Raw genomic sequence first — 14,724 nt, forward strand, 5'->3', positions numbered from 1 at the left:
CGCTCATCATCTATCAGCCAATCAGAGGAGCCGTCAATATTCAGGCGTTGGAGCAATAAGCCCCGCCAACTTGGGAGTGTATACGTATGCGATGATTTGGGTAAATTGTAGTTGGTGATTTTATAGAAGAATTATGGATCCAAGACTTTGGCATGACACAACTTTTTATGAACCGTGATGCTGTGAGAGCTCTGGTGGAGTCAGCTGTACACTGTACGAAAAAAACAAAAACAAACCATCATCCTAATCCTAATACTACTTCCTATGAATGTCTTTGTTGTTTCCAGCAGTAGTAACATTCAGCTGTTGATCATATGACTTGTGTGAAGTGAATAAAATGTTTCCACTGCAGTTCTGTGTCGATACGGCTGAAAAACCACCTCATCCTCATTTTGTGATTTTAATTCATGCAATTGACTGACTGCACATTTGCTGGAACTCACCACTGTCATTGCTCTTATCAGAGAAGGCTGACTTGGAGGAGAAGATGCTGGGTTTCTCCTTCTTCTTGGCTGCAGGTGCGGGCCTTCACAGGAGGAGAAACGGTTAGCTGGCAGGATTTACCGGGGCAGGAAAGAGTCATCCGTCAGCAGATGACTTCTAAACCTTACATGGGCTTCTTTATGGGTGAAGAGAAGGAGTCTTCGTTGTTCTCCTCTTCATCGTCTTCGTTTTGGTCGCTATCACGGTCCTTGTTGTCTGAGAAGCCGAAGTCGTCTCTGACTGACCTCACCGGGGACGAGGCCACGTCGTCGTCTCCGTTCTCCTCCTCGTCCGCCTCCTCCTCCTCAGAGAAGTCAAACGTGTATTTTGGCTTGGAAGCTGGAGGATGAAAGCAGAATCCATGTCAAAGCATATTACGGTTGCCATGGATTCCAGTGGTTGCGCTCTGATTATTTCAGTTGCATTTGGGTTGCATCAGACAGCCGGAGCCGACAAAAGCTAATGGCTTCTTTTTTGGCCGGTGGCAGTTTGAAAGCAAAGTGCTCACTGGGAATTAAGATCAAACGCTACCACTCATGATAACAAAGTTGGCCGATGTTGACTGGAGGTGCAACACAGGAGCTCTCATGTGTTACGATGACAGAATACACAAGCGGAGGCAGCTTTGGAGCTAAAACACACTGAGGACACACCATGTGGCCGTCCAGCTGTCACTGGACAGTCTGTTAGAAATGTGTGAAAAACAAAAGATGCATAATGTGCTGCCAGATACAGGAAACCTTTCAGCCAGAGACTCAATATACCATAATGCACCACAGTAACATGGGAGCCACAGGAGATCATTCCTGCCTGCAGCCATCAGACTTTACAACGGCCAACTCTGCCTTTATGTTTAAGTTTACAGATTCATATTTCCATGCACATATTTGTTCTTAATTTATTTATCCATTCTCAAGACCCATCTTTATGAAATTGCTTTTATTGTCTATTTTTTCTGGTTGCCTGCAGTTGCTGTTCTTGTTATTTTTAATCTTTATAACTGAACAGTATCTTAATTTCATAAAAAGTGTTTCATAAATAAAATGTATTATTATAATCATTTAATTTATTCTATATTTAGATCATATTTAAATTACTTGTAATTTCACACTTGTGTTATCACTTTTTTATTACTAACCATTTATTTATATTTGCCAATATAAATATGGATGTATGTAGTTTTTGAACAAATAAATTTCCTGTTAGGGATCAATAAAGTATATTGCAGTTCTGAAAACATTTTCAATATTCTGCTAATGTTGGAAAAAGATGAGTTTACAATTGCAGTGTTTCAATTCAAAAGAAATGAAATAAAATGAATGAGTCTGTTTACACAGTAAATCATGAAAATGATGGCTGCAATGGATGCAAACACTAACATGAGATATGTTAATTGGAGACATCAACGTCTTATTCAGGCTCATTCATGAACTCTTTTCAAAATTGCTGCGTTTCTATTGAATGAATGTATTTTTGTAATTCCTATTTACGCTACTTTAAGCTAACTGGCTACTGTTACTGTTGTTTTATTGAGATTTTATGCAATAGTTCTTCATTTTGAAATGGAAGGGAAACAATGAATTAGACCAGGTGCTATGTTCAGGTGCAGCTCTCTGTGGCGTGGTTTACCTGTGGCCCTCTGAGACTTGGTCTCTCTGGGAATGACGGGTTCGTTGTCCTCCAGGTCGCTGTCTGACTTGGACTCATCATCAGACCAGGGGTTTCTCTTCTTCACCTTCTTAGCTGAAGCTCCTTTTGGAGTTGGAGGCTTCCTCACTCTGGGAGCTCCTGAGCAACAGGAAACAGGAAGTGGAGTCAGAGCTCTTCCTTCAGACAGGAAGGATGTCATGTGGCGCTCTGGTTCTGACCTGGCTCCTTCTTCTCCTTCTTGACTCGTGGAGCTTTGGGTTTGGCTACAGCGTTCTCTCCAGTTACTCCGTCGCCGTCATCTTCAAACTCCAACTTCACAGCTGCATCAGAGTCGCCCTGACAACAAAACAGTCTGTGACCATTCTGGACGGCAGATGTTTTTACGTCTGCATGTCCACAGACAACCCCAGTGTCATTACCTTTTTCTTCTTGGTCAACTTCTTGGCAGCATCAGACTTGATTGGCTGAGTAGGCGGGTCCACCCTGCGGCCGAACGGGGAGGGCAGCGTCTCCTCCAGGTTCATCTTCTTCACTTTGGGCTTCCCCACTTTGCCCTTCACCAGCTTGATGGCCTTCCCTGCGTTCTGCTCCTCTCTCTCCTGGCTCTCAACATTCTGCCCAGGGAAAAACAGAAAATAATTAGCACAACTGTTATTAACACAACAGACAAGTTACAATTTTTACCTACAGGTATTAAAAGCAGAAATAAAATGGCGGTTCTTTAAAAATTATCACAAATTTCCTATCATAGATGTTTATTACAAATATTTAAGTTGTCTTTTCACAAAAAGTTATGTAACACTTGCAGCTCTAAACCAGTGTTATTTAGCTTCTAACAGGCATGTGAAACTTATTGAGTCAGTGCTCCCCCTGCTGGTCACAAGCTAAATCAGCTAAAGAAACATCAAAGATAATGGAGCTTAAAAACAGATTACTGATACACAATGAAAATCAACAAAGGCACGGATTTAACTGTTTGTGTTTAAGAATTATTAAAAAAAAAGGTCAGAAGACAAGACTTACATCGAGTTCTTCGATGAAGACGGCCAAGTCCTCCTTCCATAGATCCTCAGAGTTTTTCCTTTGCAGATCATTCAGTTCACTTCTCTGCACAAGCACAACACAACACACCCAAACTCTGATCAGCTAATCAGTAAGAGATTAAGATTTCTCTTTGAAACCAAATATATTTAATAAAAGGCCGTTACAGTTAATGACTAACAACTAACAAAAACTAAAAGTAAAAGAAAAACATTTGTTACTACCAGAAACAAGTCAAGTTTCTGGCAGTTGTTTTTCTTTTAATCTTGCTGTCCCACATTGTGCCAGCAGATGGCAGTATATAAATCATGTAATCCATGTTGCTGTTGATCCATCCACATCTAGTGTCATGTCAGCACGTTGGGAGAAAGTGTCAGAGTCCAATTTTGTATTAGTGTGAATATAAATGTTTAGATAAAAACAAGATCAAGTATGAGGGACTTTATTAAAGGGGAAAATCCCACCAACCTTAAAATTCCTCATTAAAAACTCTAAAGAGCCTGGCTGCTGTTGGGTTTTCCCAAGTTTTGAAAGATCCTTTGCTGGATGTTTTTTGTGACTAACATGGTTGTTCATTTGTCCTAAATTAACAAGTCTTAAACTTTGTTATGGTTTGTGATTTATTTATTTTTGGTTCAGTCTTTCCCTTGGTATCTAACTTGGAATGTCAGAAACTTTTTGCAGTTTCTGACATTCACTGCAAAAAGTGAATGTCAGAAACAAGTGAAATCTGAACTAAACTAGCAAACAAAGGGTTAAAGAGTAATGAAAAGAAAACTGAATTGAAAACGATGTCAAAAATAAATATGTTTGAAACTAAGAAAAAAACTGTAGACCTAATAAAACCATAAAGTCATAACTAATCTGATGAAAAGACAGATGAGCTGACAGAGGAAAACGAGGAGGAGAAGTAGTACCTTGTGGTCCCTCTGCTTGAGCAGCTCATCCACCTTCTCCTTAGTCAGGCACCACAGAGGCATGTTGAGAATGTAGTTGAAGTTGGGACCTGAAGTGGAGCTGGAATCCACCGAGCTGTCGCTCTCATTCCCATCAGGAGCGTCTTCTTCCTGAGCCTATCAGAGAAGTCCAGCATTCCATCATCTAGCACCTCAATCTCACCCAACATCTGGTTTACTACCTCTCTAGAGGAACGAGTCACTCTAGAGCTCTGCCGTACCTTCTCTTGAGCTTTGGACCAAGCAGCAACAGGATCTGACTCGTAACCTTTCTGCACCAGCATTCGGATGAGTTCACGCTTGGATTTATTTTCTGTTGAGAAAAAAAAAGAGATGTGGTCTGCTCTTTTTTGAGAACTGAGTTCTAACTGAGTCAACAGTCCCTAGCTCACCAATGGAGATTTTCCCTTCGATTTTCTCCAGCACAAAGCGAGCCTGGTTGGAGAGTTTGGAGGCCTCGGCCCCCAGGCTGCCTAGCAACCAGTCCTTCCTCAGTTTGTAGTAGTGCAGGCGGAGCTCAAAGAACTCTTTGAGGATGTCTTGGACTGAATCATACCTCTTTAGACAGCCCATGTGGTCAAACAGCACCTAGAAGTACCAACATCATTACAGTGTTGGGCATCATGTGACATCAGGATCATAAAGAAGGAAAATGTCTGTGAAAGGCAGGGATGCTGTGGTTACCATGGAGTTACAGGTGAGGCTGGACTGCAGCTTGAAGACCTTGTGGAGGCCGACAGCCTCGGCCTGGGCCAGCTTTTCCTCAGACATGCGCACCACAAACTTTACCGTGGAGTCTGTGTGATACTCCTTATAGTCAGAGATGAGAGCTGGAGTCTTGTCAGTCCCTTGCAGCATGGGCTCCAGCACAGATTCCTTATAGGCCTGAACACATCACAGACGGGCCACAATCACTGGGAGGAACACGTCAATCACACACCACCAACTAAACACACAGCAGCCACCATGCAAGCCTAGCCACTCTGTTACCCACCCGTCAAATGACACACAGAGACAAAAACACTTCCTGGTTCAGGAACATGAGCTAAAGGAAGCCTGGCTGTACCTGAGTCCAGGTCCGGACGGGAAGCTCTGTGATTTCGATGGTGTTTTTGTCGATGACAGACACTTCTCCACTGACCAGGTACTGGTTGTGGCCCAGTTCATGGATCAGCCCTTTGAAGTTTTTGTAACTGGGAAGCTGGTTTCACAACACAACAAGCAAACATACAAGTATTAGTCTGGGAACAGCTGATGAAGAAATGGTCTTTCTTTGGAGCTGCACCGAACTGGCCGAGCACTGATTTTTAAAAAGTCTCATCCACTGATATTGATTTTGGCCAAAACCATCTTTTTCATAACTGACGGTGTCAGAGGGGTGTGAAGTGCCAGTAAGTTGACAACAGTGGATGACTGGAGTTAACTGTAACCTGGTGGGGGGTCAGTCAGTCAGTCAGTCAGTCAGCCCTCTCTCACAGCAGAGCTGATTTACAGAAAAGATTGGCTTCAAATCTAAGAATCACTGGTCACACAAAATGTTAAAAATAAGGCCCAATCGATCAGTGCAACCCTATAGTAGCAATGTTTCCTGACAGAACCAGAAAGAAAAAAATTACTGACAATATGTTGCCTGTTTCCTAGGATACACTGTAGTTACCTGGTTTTTTCCAGAGCGTTTGACTTACATTTGTTTCAGAAAAAATACAAATATCTTGACGAAAATATACAACAAAAAATAAAATACATAAATATTTGGTACTGTCAAGAACCATATTAACAATTTCCACATTACTGCTGATGTTTAAAATAACATCCCTAGACTAACAGACTTGGAGATCCTATAAATCCTAAGATATCTTCTTGAGTGTTGGTTGCTGCCATTTTTTTAAATCTTTTCTGCAAATAATCAGCTTGTTGTGTCATTAAATGCTCAATATAGTTTATCTGTTTGACCTGAACTGCTTTGATTGATAGGAGTCACATTTGAAGTTTCATTGGTCAAAGTCCACTGGTTTCTCTTAAAAAAAAAAAAAACAGTAATAGTTTCTTTCTGTCTGTTGTGTTTAGTTTTACCATGGGTAAGGGGTCCTGGTGGTTGAGCATCCTGTTGATGTTGTTAACGATCTCTCTGGGGTCGTAGTTTGGGATCTTGCAGGCCCAGCCTGTCCCGATGCCCTCAGCTCCGTTCACCAGCACCATGGGGATGATGGGAATGTACCACTCTGGCTCCACCTTCTGGTTGTCATCGTACAGAAACTTGAGCAGATTGAAATCCACCGCTGGGAACAACAGCTTGGCCAGGGGGCTGGAGGGAGAAAAGACCATTAGGAAACCAGGAAGAACAGGAACATGTCTAGTCTCTTTCTGGGTGTGGAGAAAACTCAAAACTCATTTAATAACCTATTTCAATAAAATACCGAGTGACTAAAGTCATGAATCCAGCCAGCCTCAGTGACTCAATCAGTCTGAAGGCTGTGACTAAACAAAGATACACACACTACTGCTGCTCCATATTAAGAAATCATGGAATGGCAATATTATTGTGAAATATTATATTAATATTGCATGAATGTAATTCTGCATCTACTGATTTCACACCTGTCATTCCAACACATCCAACCCTCTCTGATCTAGTGCAGACAGAACATATTACTGTTGTAATATTGTAACCAATAAATCCTGCGTTCCAGTCAGTCATTATGCTGTAATGGAATATTTATGGCATGTTGTATCATAAATCACAACCAGGTAACTGTTTGTGATGGATCTTTTAATAAACAAACAGGACATAAAAAAGATCAGAATTACTGCCTTACCTGAGCATGGTGAAGATGTAACGGGGGCTGGCAGCATCTTTGCCTCCATTAATGCGAGTACCAAACTGACCCAGAGGCTGCAGGATGTTCACGTTGTTGCTGCCCACAAAGTTCTGGGCTAAGTTCACAATGGTCATCATGAGAGCTTGCTGCAAGGCAGACGGGAAGTAGAAGCTGACTTACTGAGCACCACTGCAGACTACAGGCTAGTCATGACTCCTGGCTCATGCTCATGTTTCAGTGAATAGGAAGAGTCAAGAGCTGCAGTGATGCACAGCTAAAGTAAGAGTCGTGAACTCCAAAACTCTTGTCGTTAAGGACGAAAAATGTTAAAGAAGGTAAGGTAAGGCAAGAGAAGTATGCAGCATCAGAAACATGGAAGACAGTTCTCCCACTCTGCTCACCATCTTTTTACTTCATAGTTATGCTTTAAAATCCCAATAAAATACACTGAAGTTTGTTGTGAAGCAGGTTATGCTTCACAACATAACCTTGCTTATTCCATGAGTTGCCTCTACCTCTCCATGATGGTAGGCAGACATCTCAGCCACAGAACCAGCCAGCTGGGCCACCTTCACTTCTCTCTTGTCATTCCTCTTCAAGCAAGTGAACAGAACCTTCCTCTGACCCGGTTTCAAGCCTAAAACAACACACACGTCCAGCTCATCACACATAATCCTAACATCGTGTTAAAGCTCAGAGGCAGAATGCTGACGAACCGTCGACCAGGGATGGGATGGACCGCTCATTGTCTGAGTTGGAAAACAGAATCAGCTCCTTGTTGATGAAGTCATTGTACGACAGATGTTTGGCCTGAGTTCCATAAAGGTATTGCTGAAAAAGAGAATTATTGTTACAGCCAGTTTGTTTGTTTTTTACTGAGTCTGAGTGTGTGTAGCTCATAGAGCAGCTGAACGACGATGCCAACCTCCGGCAGGCCGTGCATCCTCCTCTGCCGTCTGTCCTCCATGAAGTTGGTCAGCCACTCCTTCCTGTCATCTGTCTTCTTCTTACTGAAGGCCTGGACACACACAGTCATTGTTAGCTAGCTCTCACCAACAACACCTGTTGGATTTTTAACTAGAACACGTGGATCGATCCAGATAGTGAAAAACACTCTATATCGGGTGTTAGTCACAATATGCTTTGTAAATGAGGGCAGATCTATTCAGTCTAATTCTATGCTTTATGCTCTGGGTGATGTCATGCTTTATTATTTATCTTATAGTAGATTTAGACTTTCTAATTGCATTTTCTGAACCATTTGAAAGAAGGTTTGGTGTAGTTTATTTTTACGTTTGACCAAAGTAGTATTAATTTAATTTTCCATTGGCTGTTATGCTCCCAATTCCACTGACTGAACAAATTAAAGATGTTTTTACATGTTTGACCAAGCTTGTGAAGTTATTGGTGGATTTAAGTGTTCTGTCCTGGTGCAGCACACCAGTACAGTGTGCTGCACCAGGACAGCAGTAAACATACCAACTTACATTTGTAAGTCAGTATGTTTATGTCTGTGTTAAAAAAAATTAATGTTTTAAGTCAATTCAGACTTACAAATTGATTTGATAACTCTGCAGTATACCACACTTAAATCCACCAGTAGCTTAAAATATGTAAAAACAGAAACTTTAATTTGGTCAGTCAGTGGAATTAGGAGTAGAGTTTTAAGTCAATTCAGCTGTTTTTCTGTTCTAGACCAGTTCTAGACCTCAGATATCTGTATCAGTATTGGAAGTGAAAAGTGGGTGGGTCAGTGCCTCCTTAGTTTTTACCAGCCTAGTTATTCTTTGCGCAGCAGCGGCAGCAGCAGACAGTCAGGTTAAACCTACCAGAGTGATGGCAGCGTCGTCCTCAGCACCGTTGTATCTGAAGGTGATTCGATGCCTCTCCATGTCTGCAAAGTATTCCTTTGCCTCTTTGCTTGTACTTGTTCCCAAACCTGAAACATGGGTTGGATTATCAAATTAAAACGTAATCAAACAAGATTGTTTGCTTGGGTACTGAGTTAAAGGTAACAAACCTTTGTAGTACTTTATATGCCAGGTTTTAAAATTCTCTGTTTGTTTCTTCCACTCTTCAAACTCTGGGAGGCTGTAGAAGGCCAGCTCCTGTTTGTTTTTGGTCGCCTGCAGAGCAGAAGGCCTTCATTCACCTGCATGCATCTGCTAACATGCTCTGAAGTTCACCATGACATCCATAAACATCTTACTTTCACTATAGGAGTGATGAACTGCTCCAGGAATGTGTGCTTCAGCAAGGAGGGCCAGTTATGGTGGAAGAAGTTAATGAGTAGACCCTTGATGTGGGAGCCATCTTGGTCCTATTAGAAAACAACATGTTGTTATGACTTGCAGAGCTGGTGTTAGCCTTTCAGCAGTAAGGTCCAGAGGAAAGTCACCTGGTCAGTCATGATCATGATCCTGCCGTAGCGCAGCGTCCTCAGAGACTCTGGGTCATCGTAGCTCTTCTTGTACTGCAATCCAACGATTTTGATGATGTTGTTTATCTCTGCGTTTTCCATTATCTGGTAAACAGAAAAAAATTTCATTCCAAATACTACAGCACTTTTATCTATTCAAATCTTTTTACACTTAAAGTTTGAGGTGATTTCTTTGTTCTTCTATTTTGAGGAGCACCACAAGCACAAACGATGTTGAGAAACGTTTTCATTTGAGACAGGCTTCTTCAGGACACCACTCACTCAAAGAAATGTGATTTATGTCACTGAGCTGCACACAGAAGCTACACTTAATCTTGGTTTCAATTTTACTGATGTTTATTGACGCTCTTGTGGAACAAACATTGTAGAAATAGTAAAAATAATATTTCTGATAACTGTATTATTTTTTTTTTTACATTAATCAAAATTTGTTGAAAAAGATTAATTAACATTCATATGAGAAGTGCCGTTCCCATTAAATGATAAACGATACTGCCCCCTACCACCAGGGTTATCATTCTGGACCAGCAGACAATGTTAGAAATCAATACCTTAATTATTTACTACATGTCCAGAAAGAATGTAAATACTAGAACTGGTCACTGAGGAATTTACTGATGGGGTGCTAGTTTGAGTATTAGTGTTTATGAAGCACAAAATAGGCTGGAACAGCTAAACAAAAATGTCATAAGGAATCAAATAGCAGGTAAGAAAAGTAAACATTGTCAAAATTCTGACAGTAGAAATCTCTGACTTATTTATCTCAGTTTCCTACAATACCTAATTTATGATAAATAAAGAAAACACCAGGAGGAATCCCAACTGGTTTAATGCCATTCTTGGATGACCTTGGTCAGACTTTGCTGTTATTCCCAATGTATCAATTATGGTCCAATGTGCTGTGTATCACACAGTGAACCTAGGCGTTGATCTGTGTTTGGTGTCATTTTTTTGTTCTAGGTCAGCTGGATGCTGGACATATGATTTGACTTTCGTATGGCTGTTTTATTTACCCTTAAACTTATATTGTATTTTCCTTTTTAGGATGTTTTTGAAGGCGATACTTTCCCAATGATTTTGACCATTTTTACCAAACAATTCACCAGGCCTTTCCCAGCTTGTTGGCCACTGAACATGATTCATTGTGGGTTTTATTCTGCAGGCGTCCCCACTGAGCCCCCCACCTGTTTGTGAGTTGCTTCTCGAACGTTCAGGATCTTGCCTCTCAGTGGGAACACTCCATAGCGGTCCCGACCGATTACTCCTAGACCAGACACGGCCAGGGACTTGGCCGAGTCTCCCTCAGTGAGGATCAGAGTGCATTCAGAGGAGTGTTTGCCACCTACAAACAACACACACCAACATGAATTAATACAGAGGAAAGATGTGGGATTTGAAGCCATGCAGCTGGTTCGGATAAAGACGAAAGCAGATCGTTCCAGAAAACACACCTGCATCATTGGCGTCATCCAGCTTAGGGATGCCTTTGATCTTGCTGTACTTCACAGAAGAACACTTCTTGTTCAGCTGTGTCTGAGCTTTGAACTTCACCCAGTTCAGTATGCTCTCCACGATCCCACAGTTGGTGGCCTGTGGGTGACAAAGGCGAGGCGTTTCAAGCTCTAAACCATGAATCAGAAGCGTGTGGAGCTGAAAGTAAGTCAAACGATCCTTACAGCTCGTATGAACTTGTCAGACAGAAGACACTTGGAGCCAAAGTTCTTGGTCTGCAGAGTCATGTTCTCTTTGGTCTGAGAGTCGAACGTTGGATTCTCAATCAGTGCATTCACAAAAACCCAGATGTGGTTCTTCACCTGATAGCCAAATAAAAACGGAGATTAAACTGTTTTAAAGGCAAATCTTTCCAATAATATGCCTTTAAAATTATTGGGAAGACGATTTTAAAGATCTTAAATCTCTAAAGTACTCTGTGCAGCCACCTGGAAAGGTTTGACTGACACTCCAGCCTTGTTCTTCTTCTTCACCACTTCGATAAGCTTCGCCACAATCTGCTCCACTACATAGTCGATGTGTCTGCCGCCCTGAAACACAGTCTCTGCGTTAATCCATCTTTTTCTTAACTTTTCCAGTTTTCCATCTGAAATGTCCATACCTTTGTGGTGGCGATGCTGTTCACAAAGCTGATCTGCTGGAAACCCTTCTCGCTCATGGTGAGGCAAACCTCCCAGCGTTCATTCACAGTTTCATTGATCACCTTCAGGGGAACGCCCGTCTCATCCAGTTTGTCCTTTACGTACATATCCACATAGCTGCGGAAACCGTTCACCTTTAATGAACGAGAGGACAGATAGAGCGCACATCATCAGACATCTGCTATGCTCACAAATGGAAAGGAAAGGACTACTTGGAGTGTGAATACATATAGTCAGCTAAGCAGGAATAAACAACAACATTCAATTATTAGACGGATAGATGTGGTGAAAGAAAGATCCAGAGAGGAATCTACATTGAGAGAGACTTACAGGCAGCTTCTTGCCATTCAGAGAGACTTTAACTCCTCTGCAGGAGCCGGCTACATCATACGCTCTGCGGGTGAGAAGGGCTACGATATCTTTGTCCAGCTTGTCCATCTTGAACTTGGCTAGATCTGGCTGGAACGTCACACAGGTGAAGTCTTCTCCGTCGAAGAATTTGATCTTGGGGTCAGATGTCTTGGTCATATTGTTCTGCCATGTCTGAAGAGGGGTCACACACACTGTAACACACCTGTTGTTTCTGCAAACAACTTTGACACACAGCATGTTAAACCTGCCTACACATTGAGGTGCACAATTCTTACACACCCTAGACTTATAATGTGCAATTTGTCCATGTCTCATAAATAGAGAGGAAATCACCCCGTGACGCCCGCAGCTGTGCTGCCACCAAATTGTGACAAGAACAGTCTTACCTTAAATCTGACAGCATTTCAGACGCCTACAAAAACAGCAGTTACTTCACTCACAAATCAAAAGCCACCGGGGAAGATACTGCTTCAAAATGGGCTAAAATTAGATAAAGGAATAAACTAAACATTGTCTTTAAGAACTGTCTTATAATGACAGCAGAAAAACTAGAAAGTATTCAACTATTGTAAAAGTATTCAAGGACCACATAGGCAAACAACCGACAAGACCCTGAAAATGAATCAGTATTTTCACTGAGGTTTGAAAGCCTGCTGGTGTTGCTCCGGTCACAGGGACTGAAGACATTTATGGATTTTTGAGAGAAAAACTGTCACATTTTAGTCTCTCTAGGCTGCTGTTAGTGGGATGTTAATGTAGTCTGGGGATAAAAATCTCCATCCACTGCAACGGTGGAGTCCAGAGTCTGTTTAAAAATCATTCATGTCAGACCATTTCAAAGTGACGATGGTTGAAGGCCACAAACTGCCAGTTCAAACTGTGTGAACAAATGTTTGTGGAGACGAGTTTTAATGAACTGCTCCAAACCCCATTCTGCTCTCTGATTGGCTTTGTCACTGACTAGCTAAAAAAAACTAATTATTACATTTTCATACCAGTTACATTTTGAAGCAAAATTAAAATCACTTCTTACTGCTGGACGATTTCTGAAAAAGATTAGATTGTGATGTTTTTGGAGAACATAGTAATTATATAGATTATGATTAACCCTCATTTTCAAGGACTGTTTTTCCTTCTAGGGATGGTGTGTGTCTGTGTGTGTGTGTGCCTGTGAAGGCATCACTCTTCTAGATGCTAACATTACCAGAGCTCTCTCCCCTGCAGCCCACCTGTTTGAAGCTGTGTCTGTACTCTTTGCAGGCAGTTTCCACTGTGAACTTGGTACTGAAGATGTTGCAGAGTTTAGCACCGTATCCGTTCCTTCCACCTGGACACAGACCAACAGTCAGAACTGATCCAGTTAAACTTTCATGGCTCAGCTAAGCTTAGATCCAGTAATGCAGGCAGTACGGCAAGAAAAACAAAATGGAGCAAAGATGTATTTATAATTCTGAATTTAAAAAAATGCTAAAATGAAAAATCTGTAGAGCGTGCCATTAATTAATTCATCATCAGAATAATTAATAGATTAAATTGCTGTTGTTAGCTGCAGCCTTATATTTAGTATTTATACAAAGTTGAGAATCTTGGTGGATTTGGATGAACTGACTAATGAAAGAATTGCTTTGACTGGACCATCCCTGTCCTGACTGATGTTTTACCTGTGACCTTCTTCTCATCATCATCGTAGTTGCTGGAGGTGAGCAGGTGGCCGAAAATGAGAGCTGGGACGTACATCTTCTCATCCTTATGCTCCACCACAGGAATGCCTTTACCGTTGTTCCAGATGCTGATGGTGTTGGACTCACTGGGGAAGACAGGGAAAAAAAAAATCACTCAATCATCCATTGCAAGATTCACTTTTAATAATAGTAGTAATAATCTGGAATTGCTACCATAAACAAAATGCTCTGAGATTCATTCAGCAAATTGTGAAAACACTTAAACAGTTACGGCAGTCAAATCCTTACATGGAGAACAAAAAATTGTGATCAGGGTAGGATCTAACAAATTTATAGTTCACAAGATGACTCCTTCTTGCACAGAAATACATTTTTAAAGTATTTTAATTAAAACAAGAGGAGCATTCTTAAACAATGCATCTGCTGCGCCTTGAGATCATCTTCCTGTCTTTAGTTTTATAACAGAATATAAAAAAGTAACACACAGAGACATAAAACCAGAACATTTCAGTATCCATCCCTACAGTCAACTTGTGGCTGCAGGGCAAATATGGAAAGGTAAGTAGTTAGTAATCAGATCTTTTCAAAACTCGGTTGCATAATGTCTCTGGGTAAAGGGAGACATTACTACTATAAAATTAAAAGGTCTTTGTGTCCAGATTAAAGACAATTTAAAGTGTTCACATCCACCATGCAGGCTTGGAAAAGTAGAAAAGAAGCATCAGCATCATTATCATCATCTCTGTGTAAGCACATCAGCTGCAGAGACCAGGATGAGGCAGGTTTAATGAGATTATTCATCAGGCAGCTCAAGAGTCAGATGAGGACACACCTGGCACAGCAGCAGTTATACAGCTACTGACCAGAGAGCACAGCTGATGACAGATGGTACAACAGTTTTCCTTCAACAAACAGATCTGCCCCCTTACTGACACAAAACCGCTTATGTTAATAAAGTAATGGAGATACTCACGGGTCAATGTTGACCTTGATGGTAGTCATGTTCTTGTCCCTTTGTTTGTTGTCTGCTGCATTGACTGTCAGAAGAAGAAAACAACATTTAGAATGTAGAGTGGTTCTCTTTCTCTCTGCTCTGTGTCAAACCAACCAAACCTCTTGAAAAACCTG

At 41.3% G+C, this 14,724-nt stretch overlaps 1 protein-coding gene across 2 annotated transcripts in view; it reads right to left on the reverse strand.

The window, feature by feature from the left end:
• The window catches only part of top2b (DNA topoisomerase II beta), a 43,465-nt gene that overhangs the window by 21,901 nt on the left and 6,840 nt on the right, over window positions 1–14,724 (reverse strand). The window lies entirely within an intron of this gene.

Source organism: Poecilia formosa, unplaced genomic scaffold, assembly GCF_000485575.1.
Source record: "Poecilia formosa unplaced genomic scaffold, Poecilia_formosa-5.1.2 Scaffold96, whole genome shotgun sequence".
Lineage (NCBI taxonomy): Eukaryota > Metazoa > Chordata > Actinopteri > Cyprinodontiformes > Poeciliidae > Poecilia > Poecilia formosa.